Source organism: Acinonyx jubatus, chromosome A2 (assembly GCF_027475565.1).
Source record: "Acinonyx jubatus isolate Ajub_Pintada_27869175 chromosome A2, VMU_Ajub_asm_v1.0, whole genome shotgun sequence".
NCBI lineage: Eukaryota > Metazoa > Chordata > Mammalia > Carnivora > Felidae > Acinonyx > Acinonyx jubatus.
Window position 1 is genome coordinate 35974884 of NC_069383.1, and position 22615 is coordinate 35997498.

At 38.6% G+C, this 22615-nt stretch overlaps 1 protein-coding gene across 15 annotated transcripts in view; it reads right to left on the minus strand.

Annotated features, from left to right (window-relative positions):
* FOXP2 (forkhead box P2) overlaps window positions 1-22615 on the minus strand; it is a 563073-nt gene that overhangs the window by 363276 nt on the left and 177182 nt on the right. For 2 of the 15 annotated variants that reach the window (XM_053218186.1, XM_053218189.1), the window contains one exon: window positions 11059-11144. The exons of the other annotated variants lie outside the window; for them this stretch is intronic. The gene's annotated coding sequence lies outside the window, so the exon portion shown is untranslated. The remainder of the gene's footprint in view (window positions 1-11058; window positions 11145-22615) is intronic. 15 annotated transcript variants of the gene reach the window in all.

Here is a 22615-nt window from a genome sequence, read left to right on the forward strand (position 1 = left end):
ATTTTTATTTTTTTATTTATTTCTTTTAATGTTTATTTATTTTGAGAGAGAGATCAACTGTGAGCATGCATGCATGAGCAGAGGAGGAGCAGGGAGCGGGAGGGAGGGAGGGAGGGAGAGAGAGAGAGAGAGAGAGAGAGAGAGAGAGAGAGAGAGAGAGAGAGAGAATCCCAAGCAGGCTCCACATTATTAGCACAGAGCCCAACTGGGGACTTAATTCCACAAATTGTGAGATCATGACCTGAGCCGAAATCAAGAGTGGGATGCTAAACTGACTGAGCCACCCAGCTGCCCTGAGTAAACTTTATTTAAAAGTTGCTAGATATTCATGGTTGTACCACAAGCAAGGCTCTATGATACCTACCCTCTTTTATTTTGATTGACTGATTGATTGATTGATTGATGTGGGAGGAGAGAGAGGCCATCCACATATCCCCTTTGTCACATAAATGTAGAACAAATAGTCTTTCCTTGTCAGGAGATGTTCAAACAGTGGTGATATAGATCAAAGCAAATTATTCACCTTAGAATTTTAGATCTTATATATAATAAAATAAATGTTGACCAAAAAAATAAATAAAAATAATAATAAATGTAGCCTTAAAAGCACAGCAGCCTTTGAAAGTGATCTTTAGATCTGGTGAAGGCTGGGCTGGCCCTTCTGTCTTTCTTCTCTGGCCCTTCTGCTTCTCCGAGGCCCCAAGTTTGCCAAAAGCTAGAAATGTCTGCTTTCTCAGGGTAGAACTAGAAAGGCTGTGGCCGCTGTGCAGAGAGTTACCCTATATTTTGTATGAGTCTGAGAAGATCATTCAAAGTAACTTGATAACAGGGCTGAAAGGTACACGCAGCTACCAAGACAGATTGTAGAAGAGGTAAGTTGAGTACTAGAGAGCAATTCAGAATGACTCCTCAAATAGTTTGAAAATATATAAATCCTTCTTGCTACACAAGAGGAAATGATTCAATAAGTAGAAAGTTTCAAGGGTACCTGGGTAGCTTAGTCAGTTAAGCAACTGACTTTGGCTGAGGTCATGATCTCACAGGTGTGAGTTCGGGCCCCACGACTGGCTCTGTGCTGACAGCTCAGAACCTGGAGCCTGCTCCCTCTCTCTGCCCCTCCCCCCACTCACACTCTGTCTCTCTCTGTCTGTCTGTCTCTCACTGTCTCTCAAAAATAAGCATTAAAAAAAATAGAAACTAGAAAGTTTTAGGCCGCTAAATCTTTCAGGACCCTGGGAATCATACTGAATGTGGCACCAGGTATATAAGAATAAATAAAGAAGTCACAAATGGGAGCAGAGAAAATAGAAAAAACAAAAAACCCACACAGAATAAAGAAACTTCACTAATGAGTAGTTCTACAGTAGTGGCAGCAGATACAGCGTGACACAAGAACACAGAGTTGATAGGATTAATTCTTCTTGGCTGCAATCAGAGAAGACTTCAAAGAAGAGGTTACTTTTAAGCAGGATTTTGAAGTCTGAAGTAATAAAGAGAGGGTGGAGTTAAGAGGCAGGCTCCTCTGGGCATCAAAAATAAATGCAAATTCATGAAATGGCATGATGTATCCAGGAAATGATGCACAATCCAGTGCAAGTAGTACACGGCCAACAAATCAAAAGTGACATAACTTTTTAAAAAATGTTTGAGAGACAGCAAAAGCAGGGAAGGGGCAGAGAGTGAAGGAGAGAGAGAATCTGAAGCAGGCTCCTTGCTATCAGCGTGCAGCCCAACTTGAGGCTCTATCTCACAAACCATGAGATCACAACCTGAGCTGAAATCAGGAGTCAGATGTTTAACTGAATGAGCCACACAAAAAACAGTGATGCAGAAAAGTATTTATTATGAGACCAGGATGTCATGATGCAGGTCAGACACAAGCTTGGACTCAAACTGCCCAAGACATGTAACAATCTTCTGGAGATCCCAACTGACTCTTCTAAGGAACAGGAAGAAACAGGATGCTTTTGTCTTGAGTTCCAAGGTGACTCCAAATTTGAAATCTTCATCAGTGACAGAAAAAAGCAGATTTCTTAGGGATGTCTACATGAACGCTAAAGATTCCAATTTTAGGCTCTGCGGTGCAATAAGTTAGCACATGAAGAATTATAAAACACAATTCCAGATGTACAAATTAGAGTCGTCATTATGACAATACTCTATGAATTCAGTATCAATCCAAATAAACTAGCTGCCAGGAGCCAAAATAATGATTCCCAGGTTTGTCTTCATTGACTTTCCTATTAAAATGAGCATATATTTTGGTAATACAAAGACAGTAACTGTGCTACGTTGAAAATATGGTGTGGGTAGAAAACTGTCAGGAATTCTTCACCTAAACACTTGAAATGGAACTTGAATCATGGGTAAGATTCAAATGGGTCTAGATCTAGGGAAAGCATCTCAAGACAGGGAGAAAAAAGCAAACCCTGAGTAAGACTTCTTCCCCACCTCCAAACAGCTTATATTGTGGCGGGTAAAGAGAGTTGTTAAATTTTTTGAAAATAGTAAATTTTAGAGGCGCCTGGGTGGCTCAGTCGGTTGAGCATCTGACTCTTGATTTCGGTTCGGGTCATGATCTCAGAGTTCGTGGGTTCAAGCCTCACACCAGTCTCTGCACTGACAGCACAGAACCTGCTTCGGATTCTCTCTCTCTCCCTCTCCTTCTCTGCCCCTCCCCAGCTTGTGCACACACACACTCTCTCTCTCTCTCAAAACAAATAAATAAACTTTCAAAAAAAATAGTAAATTTTCTAGAATGTTAAAAGGAGATAAATGGTATGGGAGAAATTAGAGAAGAATGAAGGTGGTTAGCCGATGTGGCAGGAGAATTGCCAATTTAAATGGGATTGTCAGGGAAGGCCTCAATGAGAAAGTGACATTTAAACAAAGACTTGAAAGAGGTGATAGGGTTAGCCATATGGGTATATGGAGGAAGAGCAACCCTGGCAGAGGGAACAGATACTGCAAAGGTAGCATGCCTCGTGGGCTTCAGAAATAGCAAGAAAGCTAACGGGGCCAGAACAGCGTGAGAAGAGAAGGGGTAGTAAGATAGGAGATAATCTTATATATGGTCTTGTAGAGGTCTTAAGGTTTTAAAATTTTACTTTTAAGGAGATGGTAGCGGAGACTGGGACAGGGGAGGGGGGAATGAAGGGTTTTGAATAATAAAGGGACATGATTTGATATAGGTTTTAACAATACCTTTTTTTTAAAAAGTTTACTAATTTATTTTGAGAAGGCCAGAAAGAACATGAGCAGGGGAGGGGCAGAGATATAGGTAGAGAAAATCCCAAACAGGGTCCACGCTGTCAGTACAGAGCCCAACGCAGGGCTTGGTCCCACAAACCGTGAGATCATGACCTGAGCCAAAATCAAGAGTCAGATACTCAACCAACTAAGCCACCCAGGCATCCCTTAATGATATATTTTCAACTGCTGTGTGGAAAACACACTTTAAGGGATCAAGAATGGAGTTAAACAGGCTGAAAGTCAATGGCAAAAATAAAAACAGAAGATCATGGTAGCTTGGAATAGGGTGGTAATGTGGAGACAGAAGTGAGTGAATTCTGTACATATCTTAGTAGAGCCCACAAAGAGCCAAATCTACCTATTCTGCTGGTTTACAAAATTCACTCACTTCTTTCATTCATTTATTTATAAATATTTACTGAGAATTTATCAGGAAAAAAAGCACTATATGGGTTAAACATTATCCTATAATTTTTGACTGTCTCTGTGTCATTTGTCATCCCTACTTTCTCAAGTCCATTCACTGCAATAAAGTATTTCTAAGTTGTTGGTTTCAATCTATTGCTTGAATGTTGAATACTGCTTGAATATTCAATATTGCTTATATTAAAAAACACCTACCTTCAAGTCAAGGTTAGATGTTCTGTGACTCTAATAACTATCTCTTAACACATAATATATTGGGATAACTTCAAGAATTGGGAAGAGAGGAGGAGAAATTTCATAGCAACCAGAATGCTGGGAGAAGATAAAGGACTAGGTAGACAAAACAATTCTAATTTTAATTTAGAGATCATTAGAGGATGTCACCAAGATAGTGACATAGGTTGTTCCTGACTTTACTGCCCCCACCCCTGCAAGAACAACTAACAACTATTCAAGAACAAGGCACTACTGAGAGAATCCTGGAGTACAGACATGAGGCTTAACACACCACTGCCACCACAGACCAGTACAAACTGCATTAGGGGGTAACAGAAGGAGCTACATGCTGACTGCATTGCCTTCCCGCAGGCTAGCTCAGCACCATGCAGAGAGATTTCCCATGAGCCTGTGCTTCCACCAGCGGGAAAAGAGAATCCAGGGGGAGACACCCAGCTTTCACCAGCATCGTGGGTCACTTTGCAGGAGCCCCTATTCTGATCTCACACCACTAGGACAACAGGGAAATCTGCAGGGCTCATCCACTGGGCATCTGATTATGACATTTGTAGACAGGGGCTTGTAACAACCAACACACAGATCTTGGCGGACTGAGTTCATACTTGTGGTGCAAAAGTAGCAGTCCCAAGGAGCAGTTCTATTCATCTGCAAAACCAAGTGCGGGGTGTACTGACCAGGGAATTCAATGGGGTGCAGGTCCATGTGATTTGGTTCCTCAAACAAGGAGTTTGGCCGGCCTTAGAGCCCAGTTTGCCCACGCTCACACAAAGAACTTGATCATAACATATCCTCTGTGCAGAGTATCTTCTGGCCCCGTTTGACCAGAAGTGCTGGTAAAAACCCCTGGAAGCAGTGCAGCTCAGCAACACTGGAGCCAAGAGGAGAGTGGCCAGAGCTGACTGCCCCGGAGCAAAGCTTGAGGGTAGCTCCTGGCCCCTCCCAACAGGAGAGTTTGTTTGGGAAACTGAGAATACCCTGGAGAGGCCCCTCCCCATCCTGAGGATGAGAAAAAGCCCCTTCTGCTTTAGAAAGTGTCCCCAGTCCCATCTGACCAGAAGGTCTGGAGACAACTTCTGGAAGCTGTGCAGCCCAGCAGTACTCAAGCTGAGAGGTGGGTGGGCAGAGTTGACAGTTCAAAAAACAAAGCCAGTGGCCCTGTTCAGTCAGGAAACTGGGGTGTGGATGGACTTAAGACAAAAAAGAGTTTTACCAGTTTTAGAGCTACTTCTCCTTCTGCACCTCGGCACATAATCTAATTCATAGCTCCACTCACCACTGCAGAAAGCCTTCGTCCTGTCCAAATAAAGAACCTAATCAGAGTAGATGGAAAGTTGCATAGCCCATTCAACAGGCCTATATGCCGTGACACCTAAACAGAGAACACAGACCATGGCTTCTATTTGCAGGGCAAAATCAGTGGCCTCACCTGACCAAGGAATATAGTGCATACTCTGGTCTGATTCAGGTCCCAGAAAACAAGGTATATAGTCCCTGCATTCCATCCTGCTATGCTGCTGGTGCAGGAGAGCACATTCATAATCCCATTTATTACTGAATATAGTACCTAGTCTCAACCATCTAGTAAGCCTGACCAGAGAACCCAGACAACCACAAAGCCCACCCTACAGCCTCTCTTGGGAACCAAGCCAGTCATCTTCTCTAACTATTCTCAGCCAGTGGCACATCCTCAGACCTTGGGACAGTTGCCTCACCCCCAAATAGACCATGATAGCAGTCCCAAATGACCAAGAATATTACCAGCAGACATTCACAGAAACTAAAACTCAGCTGACTGGTGTAGAACTCTTTGCCAAGGCAAACCTGTAAAATCTGGAAGAGAAGCCCTATTAGTCAAATGTATACATATCGACCTAAGGAATCAAGGATCACCAAAAATTAGGCAAATGTGAACCGCCAAAGGAAACTAATAAAGCTCCAATGAGTGACCCCAAAGAAATAAAGATCTATGACCTGTCAAAGAATTCAGAATAATGTTTTTAAAGCAGTTTTGTGAACTACAAGAAAAAGGACAGACAACTGAGTGAAATTAGGAAAACAATACGTGAACAAAATGAGAAGTCTGGCAAGGTAATAGCAACCATCAAAAACCCCAGAAATCCTAGAAGTAAAAAATATAATAACTGAACTGAGTAATTCAATAGAGAGTTTCAAAAGTAGACTAGAATACACCTTAAGTAACTAGAAAAAGAACAAACTAAGCCGAAAGTTAGCAAAAGAAAGGAAATGGTAAAGATTAGAGAATAAGTGAAATTGAGAACAGAAAAACAACAGAAAAAATTCACAAAAGTAAGAATTGGTTCTCTGAAAAGATAAACAAAATTGACAAACCATTAGCTAGACTAACCAGGGAAAAAAGAGAGAAGACACAAATCAACAAAATTAGAAATGAAAAAGGAGACATTACAACTAATACCACAGAAATCCAAAGGATCACAAGAGGCAACTATGAACAACTATACACCAACAAACTGGACAAACCTAGAAGAAATGGAAAAATTCTCAGAAACATACAAATAATGAAGAGGATGATAAAGAAAATCTAAACAGATCAACTACTAGAAAGAAGAAGAAATCTGTGATAAAAAAAAAAATTCTATCACTGAAGAAAAGCCCAGGACCAGATGGCTTCACTGGTGAATGTTACCAAACATTTGAAGAACCAACACCAATCCTTCTCAAATTCTTCCAAAAAACTAAAGAGAAGGGAACACTCTCAACTCACTTTACAAGGCCAGTATTACTCTGACACCAAAACTAGAAAAGGACACTACTAGAAAAGAAAACTATAGGCTAATATCCCTTAAAAATATAGATGTAAAACTTCTGAATAAATTACTAGCCAACCAAATTCAGCAGCACATTAAAAGGATCATACACCATGATCCAATGGGATTTATTATCCCTGGCATGCAAGAATGGTTCAAAATATGGAAATAAATCAATGTGACACATCATATTAATAGAATAAAAGAAAAGAATCATATGATCATATCAATAAAGACAAAAAGCATTTAACAAAATTCAACATGCATTCATGATAAAAACTCTTAACAAATTAGGCATAGAAGGAACATATCTCAATATAATAAGTGCCACATATGACAAGCCCACAACTAATATTATTCTCAATGGTAAAGGCTGAAATCTTTTCCTCTAAGATCAGGAACAAGACAAAGATTCCCACTCTTCCCACTCCTATTCAGAATGGTACTAGAAGTCCTGGCTAAAGCAATCAGGCAAGAAAAAGAAAAGTGGTCAGAACTGGGGAAAAATTAAAATTGTATCTATTTGCAGATTATATGATTTTACATATAGAAAATCCTAAAAATTGAACCAAAAAACTGTTAGACCTACTCAATGAATTCAGTAAAGTTGCACAATACAAAATTAACATAGAAAACTCAGTAGCATTTTTATATACTAATAACAAATTTTCTGAATAAGAAATAACAGCATCACAAACAATAAAGTACTTAGGGATAAGTTTGGGAAAGGAAACAAAAGATCTCTATAAACTAAGACACTGATTGAAAAGAATCAAAGAAGACATATATAAATGGAAAGGTATCCAATGATCATGGATTGAAAGAATTAATATTGTTAAAATGGCAATACTACCAAAAGCTATCTTTGGATTCAATGCAATCCCTATCAAGATTACAATGTGTTTTTGAGGCACTTGGGTGGCTCAACTGGTTAGGCATTTGACTCTTGATTTCATCTCAGGTCATGATTTCATGGTTTGTGAGTTCAAGCCCCATGTCAGGCTCTGTGTTAATAGCACAGATCCTGCTTGGGGTGTTTCTCTCTCTCTCTCTCTCTCTCTCTCTCTCTCTCTCTCTCTCTCTCTCTCCCCCCCCCCCCCACCTCACCTGCCTCTGCCCCTCTTCTGCTTGGATGCACACATGCACTATCTCTTTCAAAATAATATACTTAAAAAAATTATAATGTATTTTTACAGTAGTAGACAAACACTTCTAAAACTTTCATGGAGCTACAAAACACCCCAAATGGCTTCCAAAGAAATCCTCAGAAAGTACAAAGCAAGAGGCATTCCACTTCCTGATTTTAAGCAATACTATAAAGCTCCAGTCATTGAAACAGTATGGTACTGGCATAAACACAAATAGACCAAGAGAAGAGAATCAAGAGCCCAGAAATAAATCCAAGAGTATACGATCAACTAATACCTGACAAAGGATTCAAAAATATTCAATGCAGAAAAACACAGTCTTTTCCATAAACCTGGGATAACAGGATATTCATATGTAAAATAGTGACGCTTGACTCATATCTTTACCACTCACAGAAATTTAACACAAACTGTATTAAAGACATAAATATAAGACCTGAAACCTTGGATCCTAGGGATATAATGTGCAACATGGTGACTATAGCTAACACTGCCAAATGGTTATGGAGAAAGTTGTTAAGAGAGTAAAGCCCATGAGTTCTTACCACGAGGAGAATGTTGGTTTTTTTTTTCCTTTTTTCTTTTCTTTTTATTATATCTATGTGAGAAGAAGGATGTTAGCTGAACCTGCTGTGGTAATCACGTTACAATGTAAATCAGACCGTCATGCTGCCCATCTTATCCAGGGAAGCATGTCGCTTATTTCTCAATAAAACTGGGGAGGAGAGAAACCATCGGAAACAAGTAGTTGAAAACTCTACTTTCACGTCCCCAGGAAAAATCAAGCCAAACTTTAAGAAGAAACTACATGTCTTTGTTCCAGATTGAGAGGGAGACAGGAGCAGGGAAGTTCAGGGCAGTTCTCCTGTGGGTGGACCCAGAGGGTACTTTGAAATGGGATCAAGTACTTAAATGAGTTGGTAATAGCAAGATGTTTATATCATTTACAGGGCAATTTATTTCTTTAGAGGGAAAGAACATGGTTTTAAAAACTATAAATGTTTTATTGAGGAGGTTTTGGTATGGCTAGGCTCCAAGTCCTTCCTTACATGACTCTAGAAGAGTCCCCTGTTGATTTTATGACCCCACCTCCCAAAGTCCTGGCTCACTGTTTCAAAAACACTCTCAGCTCTTCTCAGACAGGTTACATTTGTAACTCTCCTAGTCTTCCACATGTGCAGTTCCTCTCTCTGGAATGCTCTTCCCTCATATCCGCAAGGCTTGCTCCCTCATTCACTTCAGGTCTCTCCTATATGGCCACCATATCAGGCCTTCCTGGACCACTTTGTATGAAATAGTTCTTTCAACATCAGTCTCAATTATTTACCCCTGCCTTATTTTTCTTTATGGCAGTGATCATCACCTGGAATATTATTCGCTTTAAAAAAATATATACTGTCACTTCAATGAAGGTAGGAACTTTATCTGTTTTGTTCACCATTATATCTACAGTGCCTACCACAATGCCTGTAACAAGGTATATTCCCAGTGTATATGTTGAATAAATGTGTCATTCAAAAACATGACATTGAAGAAGAGAATAACATGTATTTTGAAAGATCATTTTAGTAATTATGTATGCACATATACATGTATATGTATAGTACATATATGGTTATTCCTCACTTTTCACAGATTCCATATTTGTGAATTCACTTATATACTAAAATTTATTTGTAACTCCGAAGTCAATACTGACAGCATTTTTGTGGTCCTTCATAGACATGCACATTTCTAGCTGAGGTCAAACAAGGTGACACCTTGCCTTCCTGTTTCAGCTCTCAAACTGTAAACAAACGCCTTTTTAGCGGTCTATGTGGCACCATATTTGTGATTTTTGTTGGAGATTACACTGTTCAAAACAGTCTCCAAGTGTAGTGCTGAAGGGCTGTTTAGTGTTTCTAAACACAAGAGGCTGTGATGTGTCTTACAAAAGAAAATATATATTACTTAGATGAGTTTTGTTTAGGCATGAGCTGCAGTGATGTTAGCCATGTATTCAATGTTAATTAATCAACAATATATATTTACTAAGGTGCTTTTAGACATAAACTCTCATAAAGTTATGTACTGAGCAGTTGATGAAAATGTTGTGACCAGAGACTCACCAGGAACCTAACCCTGTATGTCCTGTAGGGGCAATGATTCGGTATTCACAGATTCAGTGTTTGTGGTGGCTTTAAAGAACATAATAGTGAAAATGAGAATTGACTGTTTTTCCATATGAGTGCGTAGTGATTTTCTTTCGTATACAAACTACAGAAAGGAAAAATTAAAAATTTTCTTAACTGGTAGGGATACATAAAAAGCACTCTGTAGTCCTCCAGTCTTCTCGTTGGCAGCACATAAATTAAAACCATATATATAATCCTCCATACAATAGTATGACGTTGACGTCCATGTTAACCACATGGTTCCATCAACTGAAAATGACTGAATAACTGAGATCTAATGGAAAGAACAGAAACTTAAGGACTGATAAGCCTAAGTTTAAATATTAACTGAAACACTAGTTGTGTGGGCTTTGGCAGTACTTACACTTTATGCCCCTTTATAAAATGCATGTTCATGACTATTAAATTTGATAAATCAGAAGATGTGCCTAAGTCAATGTCCATATTATTTTACTTGCTTAATGAGCATTAGCTTCTTTTGCTTTCTGTTAAATTTCTAGGGAATTGACTATAAAATTCCCAGAAGGGAAATTTAGCCAATTAAGTCTCATGGGGCTTTGGGAAAAGCCACCACAAAGACAACAATGGTAACGTGGATTAATTTTATTTAGTGTTAGGAAGGCGAAGTTTTTGTACCTTGTTGACAAGGATGCTGATTTTGTGGCAACTATTAGGATGCTTAAAGATAGTACTTATTATTTTGTAACCACTTTTTTTTTCCTTTCCTAAGTAGGTAATAATTCATGAAATAAGTTAAAAAAGTGGTCTTCTACATAATCACTGTATCTGGAACACAAAAATCAACATTACTTTATCCATTTTCCTAACTGTTACATTAGAATATTGAAGCCAAATCTCACAACACACAGCTATTGATAATAACGAGGCAGACAGCACATTAATACAAGTTCTCCTGATCTGACAGACATACCTTATTAATTACCGTTTTCGAAATTTTCCAAATTTACAATATTTATTATTTTAACTTGCAAATGCTTATTAAGCACCTACTATGTACCAGCACAAGTTACGTACCAGGGATACAAAGATGAATAAGATATAGGTCTTAGTCTCAAGTCCATTTAGTGGAAGGGTCACAGTCATGTTACACAAAATTATACCTAGGGTTGAGTATGGCAGAAACATAATATTACATTAATTTCCAGTATACAACTTAGTGATATGACAAATTTATACATTACGCTACGTTCACCACAAGTAGAGCTTCTATCTGTCTCCTTGTATCACTATTACATATCATTGATTGTATTCCTTATACTTCTATTCCTGTGACTTACTCATTCCATAACTGGAGGTCTGTATCTCCCTCTCCCCATCACTCATTTGCCCAAGCCCCCATCTCCTCCTCTCTGGCAACCATCAGTTTGTTCTCTGTATTTATAGTTCTGATTCTGCTTTATGTTTTATTCTTTTTTTTAGCTTCAACTTATAAGTGGAATCATATGGTATTTGTCTTTCTCAGTCTAACCTATTTCAATTAGCATAATACCCTCTAAGTCCATCCATGTTGTCTCAAATGGCACAATCTCATCCTTTATATGGCTGTGTAATATTCCATTTCATGTGAGTGTGTGTGTGTGTGTGTGTGTGTGTGTGTGTGTGTGTGAACATGCACGCATGTGTATAAACCACATTTTCTTTATCCATTAGTCTGTTGATGGGCACTTAGGTTGGCTATTGTAAATAATACTAAAAGAAACATAGGGCTGCATATATTTTTTTGAGTTCATGTTTTCATTTTTCCTGGATACTCAATAGTGAGATTATTGGATCATTTGGTATTTTGGTATTTCTATTTTTTGAGGAACTTCCATACTATTTTCCACATTGTCTGTACCAATTTACATTCCCACCAACAGTACATGAGACACTCTTTTTCTCCACTTCCTCACCAATATGTGTTTCTTGTCTTGATTTTAGTCATTCTAACAGGTGTGATGTGATATTTCATTGTGGTTTTGATTTTCTTTTCCCTGATGATAAATGATGTTGAGTATCTTTTCATGTGTCTCTTGGCCATCTGTGTAACTTCTTTGGAAAAATATCTTTGAAAAAAAATGTCTTTGGAAAATGTCTATTCTGCTTATTTTTTAAAAAAACAAAAGTTTATTCATTTTGAGAGAGAGAGAAAGAGAGCACTCATGAGCACAAGCAGGAGAGGGGCAGAAAGAGAGGGAGAGAGAGAATCCTAAGCAGGCCCTGCACTGTCAGCGTAGAGCTGGACGTGGGGCTCAATCCCACAAACTGCAAGATCATGACCTGAACCAAAATCAAGAGTTGAATGCTTAACTGACTGAACCACACAGGTGCCCCCTATCTTGCCTATTTTTTAATTATATGGTTTGCTTTTATTTATTTATTTTTTTAGGTGTTGAATTATAGATGTTCTTTATACATTTTGAATACAAACCCCTTATTGGATACGTCATCTGCATAATCTTCTCCTATTCAGTAGGCTGTTTTTTTGTTTTCTTGATTGTTTCCTTACTGTGCAAAAACCTTTTATTTTGATACAGTCCCAATAGTTTATTTTTGCTTTTGTTTCCCTTGCTTTAGTAGACATATCTATATCTAGTTTTATAATATGATATCATGGACTTGCACATCCAATTGTACTATGTGAAACTGCTCTGTGGAAATTTTTTGGGTGGTTCAGAGCACAGCAGGTCTTTGGTCCACACTCTCCCCGTGCTGTCTAAAGGAAGCTGTGAAGCACTAAGGTGAAAAGGGACTGCTAGGTATTTTTAGTCAAACAGAAATGGTACATTCAGGAGCTAGCTAGACTGGTTCTAGTGATATCTCAGTTTTGTACGAACAAGTAGCAGCTACCCCTTTGGGGGTATCTTTCCCCCCAATCCTACCACCCAAAATAAAACTGCTGTCTAAATGGGTCCCTCAATTCACAGAGGCTCCTGTAAATGCCTCAACCTGCTTCACTGATACATTGGTAAACAGATATCTGATGATGTTTCTTTTGCTACTGCTGCTTAGTCACTGTGCTCAGTGGGCATAACTCAAGGCAGTCCTTGTAGCCCCAACCCAAACTCCCCTTGATGAACCACACTACATTTTTACTAAATCACAGATAATTGCCAATGGCCCAGCAGTATGGTCTTCCCCTGGAAGATCACAGATTGGCACATTAAAGACACCTACCCCTAGGGCTACAAAGTATGGGGGGAAATTATGGCTACTGATCAGATTAACAGACACTCTCATCTAGATTGTTCTCTAATGAGATTAACCAGAATGAAGACACTAATCAAGCCTGCCCCAGCCAAATCACCACCATTACTACAAGAAAGCATCATCATACCAGACAAAACAGTGCATACACCATCAAAACCATACACACAATAAAGGACTCTGTTTCTGATACAGAAGCTACCACTGCATGCCAGACTTTCAACATTGGCCAAAAATTGGTCCATTGGTATAGCAGTACAGAAGGCCATATTTCCAGTAGTGTTTGTTGAGGACTGTGAAGGATCTAACATGAAAACTAACAACTTAGGCAGTTTCCTGCGCTCCAATTTCCACAGAGTGATATAAAGAGAGCCAAGTGACAACTGTGTAAGCAGTGGTTATATTAGAGGAGATCACTAAAGTTAGGGAACCTGGATATTCTATAATGGGAAATAAGTTTTTCCCATATTTATCCCAGATAGATACAGAGTCTTTTTTTTTTTAATGTTTATTTATTTTTGAGAGAAAGAGAGACAGAGCCCGAGCAGGGGAGGGGCAGAGAGAGAGAGAGACAGAGACAGAATCCAAAGCAGGCTCCAGGCTCTGAGCAGTCAGCACAGAGCCCGATGCGGGGCTCAAACCCACAAACCACAAGATCATGACCTGAGCCAAAGTCGGACACTCAACCAACTGAGTCACCCAGGCACCCCGGATACATAGTCTTTAACATAATGTATAGTGAACAAATTGCTCTCTGCTCCAGAAGAAGGCTATAGCTCTATCTTACAAGACTGTTCTCTGTAGAGACACTCTTGAAAAGATATTCTGAAAGAAAAGAACTAGGTAGTTCCTCTGCTTACAAGAAATGTAGACAGTAGAGAACCATGGGGAATGTCTCCCAACAGCATTGACTCCACCTGGTCCTAGAAAATTGATTATACTGGACCTTTGCCCTTGTCCCAGGGCTACTGTTGGTACTTCACAGCTGTTGACACTTTTTCAGATTCTATCTACTGGCACTGTTCCAGTCTAATCAGCCAACTGTGGCCACACTATTGTGGTCCTTGAATCATAACTGTGTCATATTTCAGCTTCTGAACCATCTACAGTCTGACAACAGTGCATCTTTTGTCACAAAGGTCACCCAACAATAGACTGACTGCCAAGTTATTTGAAGATCAGTCCACGCTCCCTGACTTCCACAGGCATCTGAGCTGTCTAGCACTGGAAAAGCCTCCTCAAAAAGTGATTCAGAAAGATTTCTGAACCTATGTCCCTCAGCTCCTCTTGATCCCCATACCTTAGTTGGGCATCTGCACTGAATGCAGCTGTCCCCAGAGAGCGTTTATCTCTTTTTGACCATCTCCTGGATAATGATCAGGGTGAAAGGGGTGAGAGCTATATAGACCCGTTTTGAAAATTTGTGATTTGACTCTTACCATTCCTGGGTATGATTATACCATTCTTTACCCTAACAGCAATTCTCAGACAGCCAGGTTAGTATACCTTTCAGGTGGCAATCCAGTTAGGAGGGGAGCTGGGGAATTCAAACTTAATTGTACTTCAGTCTCCTGTATATTGTACTTGTATTAACAAAATGCTAGATCATAAAAATAATGACCACTGGGTTGAGTATACTATTCACCCAGCCCCTATTCTGGTACTGGAGAAGGAGCACCTTAGACTGTGGGAGATGGGAGAGGGAGGAACAATTAATGCTCCTTGACCCCTAAACCTTGTTTAAATATTTGTGATATGAATTCATATTCATAGTTTCTCCTGATGCCCACTGGCCTTGAGTTACAGAGTATAAGGCCACCAAAGCTGCAGCTATTCAGGGATCTTGCCCATGTGACTTAACCAAATTAATGTAAATTGGTGACTGAAATAAAGTTTAGCAACACATCTCAAAGAGGGATAATGGGCCCCTTTAAGTTACATGTTTTTATGTGAGGGAGACTGAGCCATGGAATATTTCTTCACTGGAAGGTTGCTTTTTGGCCCATCTATTTCCTCCCATAATTATTGGCAATGACACCAAAGATCAGCATGTCAGTCTAAACTCCCTTGTGTGGGTCATAATGGATAATTAACTGGCCTTACACTTATCTTGGCTGATTAAAACAAGACCTACCAGTATTTCTCAGTATTTATACAACACTGGCTCAGTCCAGGACTCTGTGGGCATAACAGATCAAGATTGCAAGTTGTGCTTATCCTGATGCTTGGATTCCTTTTACTAGTGGCCTTATGATACAAACTGAACAGTTTGATCTCGACCTCTGTCAGTCAGATTAATCAGACTGGCCAACACAATAGCCAACTCATGAAAATTCACCAAAAGCCAAGATGGTATACGTGATAAAGCAAAATAAAGGCCTCCCAAGATGTCTACATCTTAACTCTTAGAACCTATGGAAAGATTACCTTATATTATAAAGGGGAATTAAAGTTGCAGATGAAATCAGTTACCAATTAGGTGACCTTAAAATAGAAAGATTATCCTGGGTTATCCGGTGGACCAACTATAATCAGAGGGTCCCTAAATGTCGAAGAGGGAAGAAGATGAGGCAATGTCAGAATGATGTGATGTGAGAAAGATTCAATGGGTTATTCCTGGCTTTGAAGATGAGAAGACTCCAAGAGCCAAAGAATGCAATGGCGTCTAGAATCTGGAAAAGGCTAGAAAGCAGATTCTTTCCTGGAGCCTCCAAAAAGGAACATAGCCTTGCTGACACCGTGATTTTAGCCCAGAGAGATCCATCTCATACTTGTGACCTCTAGAACTGTAAGGTAACAAATGTGTGTTGTCTTAAGGCAGAGGATGTATTGATTTGTTAAAGCAACAATAAGAAACTAACACAGTGTAAGGGTTCAGGAGTAATAAAGACATTTTCTCTATGAGCATTTGGCCCTCCTACAGTCCTTAAGGATGCACCAAGAATGCAAGACCCTATGCTATCTTCACCTGGTCCATTGCTCAAGGTTGTATTTGCAGTGAGGAACCTCGAAGGATGAGATATCCTATCTCTCTGGGACAAAGACCAGGCTTGCTTACTGCTTTCTATAAAAGTGGCAGTCTATAGCTCAGTGTCCCTCAGCTATAACATACACCCACCATGTGCATAGCATCTGTGTGGGCTATACTGATCCATAGTACTTAGGAACAAGAAAAACTGATGCAAATATGATGACTGATGCTCAGGCTGCTTGCTGTGTTATAACTAATGCATTCCTTTGTCTCTGATCTATGAGTTGATGTCTTCTGCCAGCATCCATGAAACAGTAATAGACTGACTTGTTAGCTTGTAAATAGGGTAAAATCAAATGCCAGACCTGACACTCTCTGGCTCATCTAACACAGCACTGAACATCCCATACTTTAATATGTAAATTCCACTCTCCAAATCACCACAGACTGCAGGCACAGGGAAAAGTGATAGAGCATTTTAAAAGTCCAATAATTCCCTTACCACTTTCCTCTTGTGCTCAAAGAACAGTATGCATAAGCTCTTAAGAGCCACTTTCAAGGTTCTAAGTCTGGTTCTTGTATTTATCAGCTGCATGACCTTGGGAGAGTTATGTAACTCATCTGTCAAAATGGGAATAGCAGTGGCTACCTCGCATGGTTGTTGAGACATTAAATGAGTTAATTCACATAAAGGGATTAGAAGATGCTGGCACACAGTGGCACTCAATGAATTTTAAATGTTTTTGTTACTAACTGCCCTTCAGTGGGATTCGGTCAAGACTGGTGAGAATCCAAAGGGTGGCAAAGAGGGAAGAATTGTCCTTGTAGCTCCAAACCTCTCATAACAATGTCTTCATAATAAATAAGGATTATATATAATGCAAAATAACATTTTCATAAAAATTATTCAAGGAGGGGAGTACCTAGGTGACTCAGTCAGTTAAGCGTCTGACTCTTGGTTTCAGCCCAGGTCATGACTTCATGGTTCGTGAATTCAAGCCCTGCATCTCATTGGTCTCTGTGCTGAAATTGTGCAGACTGCTTGGGATTTTGTCTCCCTTTCTCTCTGCTTCTCCGCCACTTGCTCTCTCTCTCTCAAAGTATCGAGAACCATAATTTAAATAGACATAGATCAAGACAGATCTCAAAAGCAGAATTTATTCAAGAAATATCTGCCTCTGTATTTCTGTTATAGAGTTTTCAGTGCCTTTGAGTAAAATAAATCTGATTAGCACTATAATTTAATTTACTTAAAGGCACTGAAATACTCTAAAATTATTGTTATAAGGAGATTTATTCACAGAAGTAAATAAAATAATTATGAAACTGATGAAATGACTACACAAGCCATTTTACTAGAGGGATATATTTTTCCTTCTTTTCAATGAATGTTTAAAGCTCTCCTTCAAGCTCTTGGTAAATCTATTGATCTGTGAAACACAGTGCGCTCCAGGGAGGCAATTCAGTTGACATTACATATTAAATGATGAGATGAATAATGATCATACCATTTGGTAATTAAACGTCTTACAAACCTTTTAACTGACTGAACGTCAAAAAAAAGTCAAACGAGGTCAAACATATTGTATTTTCCCATTCTCATATTATGAACATAAACAGTAATGTCAACAGATATCCAGAATAAGAAGGCATAATAAAAATGTTTAAAGATAAAATGTATATGAGACATCTAGCTTACTATTGACTGTATACGTAACGTGTTTTCAGCATACAGAATTATTTTCTACTCTTAAATTTTCCCTTTTAATATTGTTACAGAAATATTTCAAACCACTGCTCTGGGTGTGCAAAAAGATGTGGGAAATAGTAACTGTAATCAGTAAAGATAAAGTATAACTAAGAGAACATGGATTATAGAGAAAGATTGCAGTCACCTAATCTCAATTTACAAATTCTATTATAACAATATAACAGTAAAAGATACTTTTACAAAATTTTACACATTTCATTTATTCTCTAGGCCAGCACAAGCCCTCTCATGCACATATACTTACTATCCTCCAAGTGGCCGATCAATGAACAGTTTAAAATGTAAGAAATAGAAACCCGTATTAATTAAAGAACTGTAGAAGCTAAAATGTTTGTCTGTCTGTTTCTTAATGGCTACTACTTTCTCTGGCCATAAATACTAGATCACTTAGATTGCTTCATGAACAAACAATCCTATAGTGAGAAATTTAAATCTGTTACTTAGACCCACAGGTCTATTTGTTATATAAGCTAATTTGTAGCTATTTGTTGTATCGAATTACAATTATCTAATTATGAAGTTATCTAATTACAATTGCACTTAAAGTCCTTCTGTTAAATCTCCAACACCATATTTACTTTGATCATTGTACTAAAAAAATTGTTAAACAGGGAGTTTTATTAAGGTATTTAATACTTTTATGATAATGGTTACAGTTTTAAAATGTAAAATAATGAATAATTGAATAAAATACTTTATGTTTCCTCATTCTGGAAACATCAATTTATTTACCCTGTTAATGTTCTAATCTTACACACTTTAATTAAAATTAGCTTACTTTGTAAATCATTGACCATAATGGCTCACAAAGTTTCCAGCTGATCAACAACATAGGCAGGAAAGAAGCTAAGTTATCCAAAACTTTGAGACTAAAAGTATATTTTCAAAAAGATAAAGAGATACTAGTTTCAGATTTCTAAGCATAGTGCAAATAGGAAAGATTGACCATATTAAGGAAACATGAGCAGTAAAAATCAATTTTTGAAAAGATTAACTATAAAACAAAGGTAGAAAATGATCTACAAAGAACAGAGATAAGCACTGGTTACCAGAGGGCATGAAAGACGAGTGCTTCCATGAAAGTTATTCTTGGCTTCAGTGCTTTGGTCAAACAAGCCCTCCACTAAAATCCCTCAATGACTTTCAGGTTCACTTTGTGATACTTGAGATTTCCTTTAAAATATCAGAAAACTCTTTAATAAACATCTCCTATTTTCAAAACATATTTTTAAGTCTTCCCAAATATAGACATTATTACGTTCAATCATATTTTCTTCTCCTAAAAAAAATTTTTTTTAACATTAATTCATTTTTGGGAGACAGAAACAGAGTGTGAGTGGGGGAGGGGCACAGACAGCGGGAGGAACAGAATCTGAACCAGGCTCCAGGGTCTGTGCAGGCAGCACAGAGCCTGCCATGGGGCTCGAACTCACAGACTGGAGAGATCATGACCTGAGCTGAAGTCAGATGCATAACCGACTGAGCCACCCAGATGCCCTGTATCACCTTCAATCATACTTTCGTATGTATAGAAAGGATTCTTCACAATCATGTGTAGTTAAAATCCCAAACAGCTCAACTTCTTCAAAAAATTACCAGTTTGACAGTGACATGGATTTTATTTCAACTGTTAATAATTGTATTAGTTATCTATAGCTGTGTAACAAATTGCCACAAATGTAGCAGCTCCAAGCAACATGTATTCATTATTCTAAGACTTCTAGGAGTCAGGTGTCTGGGCACAGCTGAGGTGGGTCATCTGCCCAGGCTTTCACAAGGTTGTAATCAAGGGGTTGGCTGGGCTGTGTTCCTCCTGGAGCTCCAGACCCTGTTCCAAGCTCGCATGATTGTAGGCAGAATTCAGTTCCCTGTAGTTGTAAAACTGGGAGTCCATTTTCTTGTTGGTATAGGCTAGGGGTTGTCTCAGCTCCTGAGAGGCTGTTTGTGAAACACAGCAATTTCACAGGTGCTCTCAAAACACATTCTCTTATGTCTTCACACGCAGTAGGCCAATCTCTTACTCCAGCTTGTTCAGACAGAGTTTTTAAACCTATTCACAGTAATGACTCCCCCTCCACCTTTCCAACATTCAGTTGGCTAGAAACAAGTCACAGGTTCTGCCTGTACTCAAGGAGAGGAGATTATACAAAGATATGACTCATTATAGAGTCACTTTTGGGTATGTCCATCACAGTAATTCCTAGATTAAAATTATAAACTGTAGAATCAGATGGCCTTGGTTTAAATTCTGGTTACACCCTTGCAAGTTATTAATTATGTCTCTGCTTTTTCACTTAAAATGGGATGATACAAGGGCGCCTGGGTGGCTCAGTTGGTTAAGCATCCAACTTCAGCTCAGGTCACGATCTCACGGTTCGTGAGCTCAAACCCCGCGTCGGGCTCTGGGCTGATGGCTCAGAGCCTGGAGCCTGCTTCCGATTCTGTGTCTCCCTCTCTCTCTGCCCCTTCCCCGTTCATGCTCTGTCTCTCTCTGTCTCAAAAATAAATAAACATTAAAAAAAATTTTTTAAAAATGGGATGATACTACCACCTCTTAAAGTTGTTGTGAGGACTAAGATAATTTTTAAAATTACTTATGGAGCGCCTGGGTGCCTCAGTTGGTTAAGCATCTGACTCTTGGTTTCAGCTCAGGTCATGATTTCATGGGCACTGTAGGATTGAGTCCCTTGTTGGTCTCTAGGCTGGGGGTGGAACCTGCCTAGGATTCTCTCTCCCCGCCTCTCCCTTAAAATAAATAAATAAACTTAAAAAAAACTGCTTAGAGAAGTACCTGACAAGTAGGAAGTTCCATAGAATTTTGCATTAAGTAAATTAATATTTGAACATCTATATGAATTTCTAATAACCCAATATATTTTATCATCAAAATTTCATACACTGTGACTGTAAAGATGTCTATTGTCATTTCTCTGGATGATTCACATTTGCATATGTACAAATGTGTGCTCTGCCAACCAATGTAAGAACGTGGGAATTCCTAAAGAGCATTCAATAGTTAACAGAGATCAAAATATGGAATTACATGCAAGAGAGTAGTCAATAAATATTGCTCAGTAATCATGATGGTAATTGAAATCTACAGTTAAAACTCAATGAAAGTAAGTTATGAGTTGACTTCTGCTAATCACCAGCCTCAGGGACTTACTTCTGCTTTCTATTATACCAATCACAAATGTTCAATTTCTCAAATTTCTCAAATATTATTATTTAGTGATGAGTGATACCTCCACCCTTTTAATTACATTCAATGAGCTGACTGTAATATTAGGCAGTAGCCCACATAGAATTTATACAAATGCCAAGTACTGGAGATTGGGGTAAATACCTATTCTTTGGGATGTTGACCAGGCCTCGAGACACAACAGAGTTTTCTAAGAAGGTAAGTCTGAACAAACATTCTCTGAGGATTTCTCCAAGTCATGCTGACAAAAGTAAAAGACTTTATGTAATTACAAAAGGAGATCGTAGAAGTCGAGTGCAAAATGCCTTTTTAAAAATTATTTTTCACCAATAAATCATGGATCTGAACATCAGACAGATAAACAGGCTTTTCTAATTCCACAGATTGTAGCAGAGATAAAGAACTTCTGTGTCTCAACACTGCAACCAGAGCTTCTCAGTGGGAGCCATACTGCTTTTTAAAGGGAGTTGGGGGGGGGGGGGGGGGGAGGGGGGGAGCCTGGGTGGCTCAGTGAGTTAAGCATCCCACTTCAGCTCAGGTCATGACCTCACGGTTCCTATGGCAGGCTCTGTGCTGACTTCTCAGACACTAGAGCCTGCTTTCTATTCTGTGTCTACCTCTCTCTCTCTGCCCTCCTCCAATCATGCTCTGTCTCTGTCTCTCAAAAATATATAAACATACATACATACATAGATTTTTCTCTCTCTCAAAAATATATAAACATACATACATACATACATTAATTAATTAATTAAAGGGAGTTTGGGAAATCTGTGAGAGAATTTTTGGTTGTAATAATTCGATACATCGTTGCCACCTGTGGGCAGGGGTTATGTCTGCTGGTAATCCCGCAGTAATGAAGAATACTACTGCACCTTACAGGACTCTCTCTGAACACTCATGAAAATACAGAACTTGTGACTAGACCTAACCTTATTTTACATTTAAGATCTAGAGTGTTTTTCCATGTTTTCAATATACACTGAATTTATTAGGTCAGTGATACTGTATATCAAAATAATATTTATTTTCTTCAGAATTGTCCCTTTTCACCATTTTAAGAAAGAGCACTAATGATGGCTCATGTATCCTTTCATTTTTAGCTATCATAATTATAGTTATTCTACAAGTAGAGCAACTACATGACTACTTCATAAAATCTTCTAATTTAGTCACATCTGATCATTTACATTTTCTATTAAACTGATTTTTGAAATTATACGTATTGAAACATACCTAAGAATTTCATTTCATATTAATAAAAGAAGAATTACAAAATATTTTTTATAAATGGTGGAATTATGTCTTATGGTGTTAAGAGGCACTTGCCCTACTCAGTCCCTTCTTAGGATTAGTTTTAAATTAGCTTATCCAGGGAAAGGAATCCTTTTCGGGTTTTATAAATAACAATTCTAAAAGATAAGTCATTGTGTAGCTAATA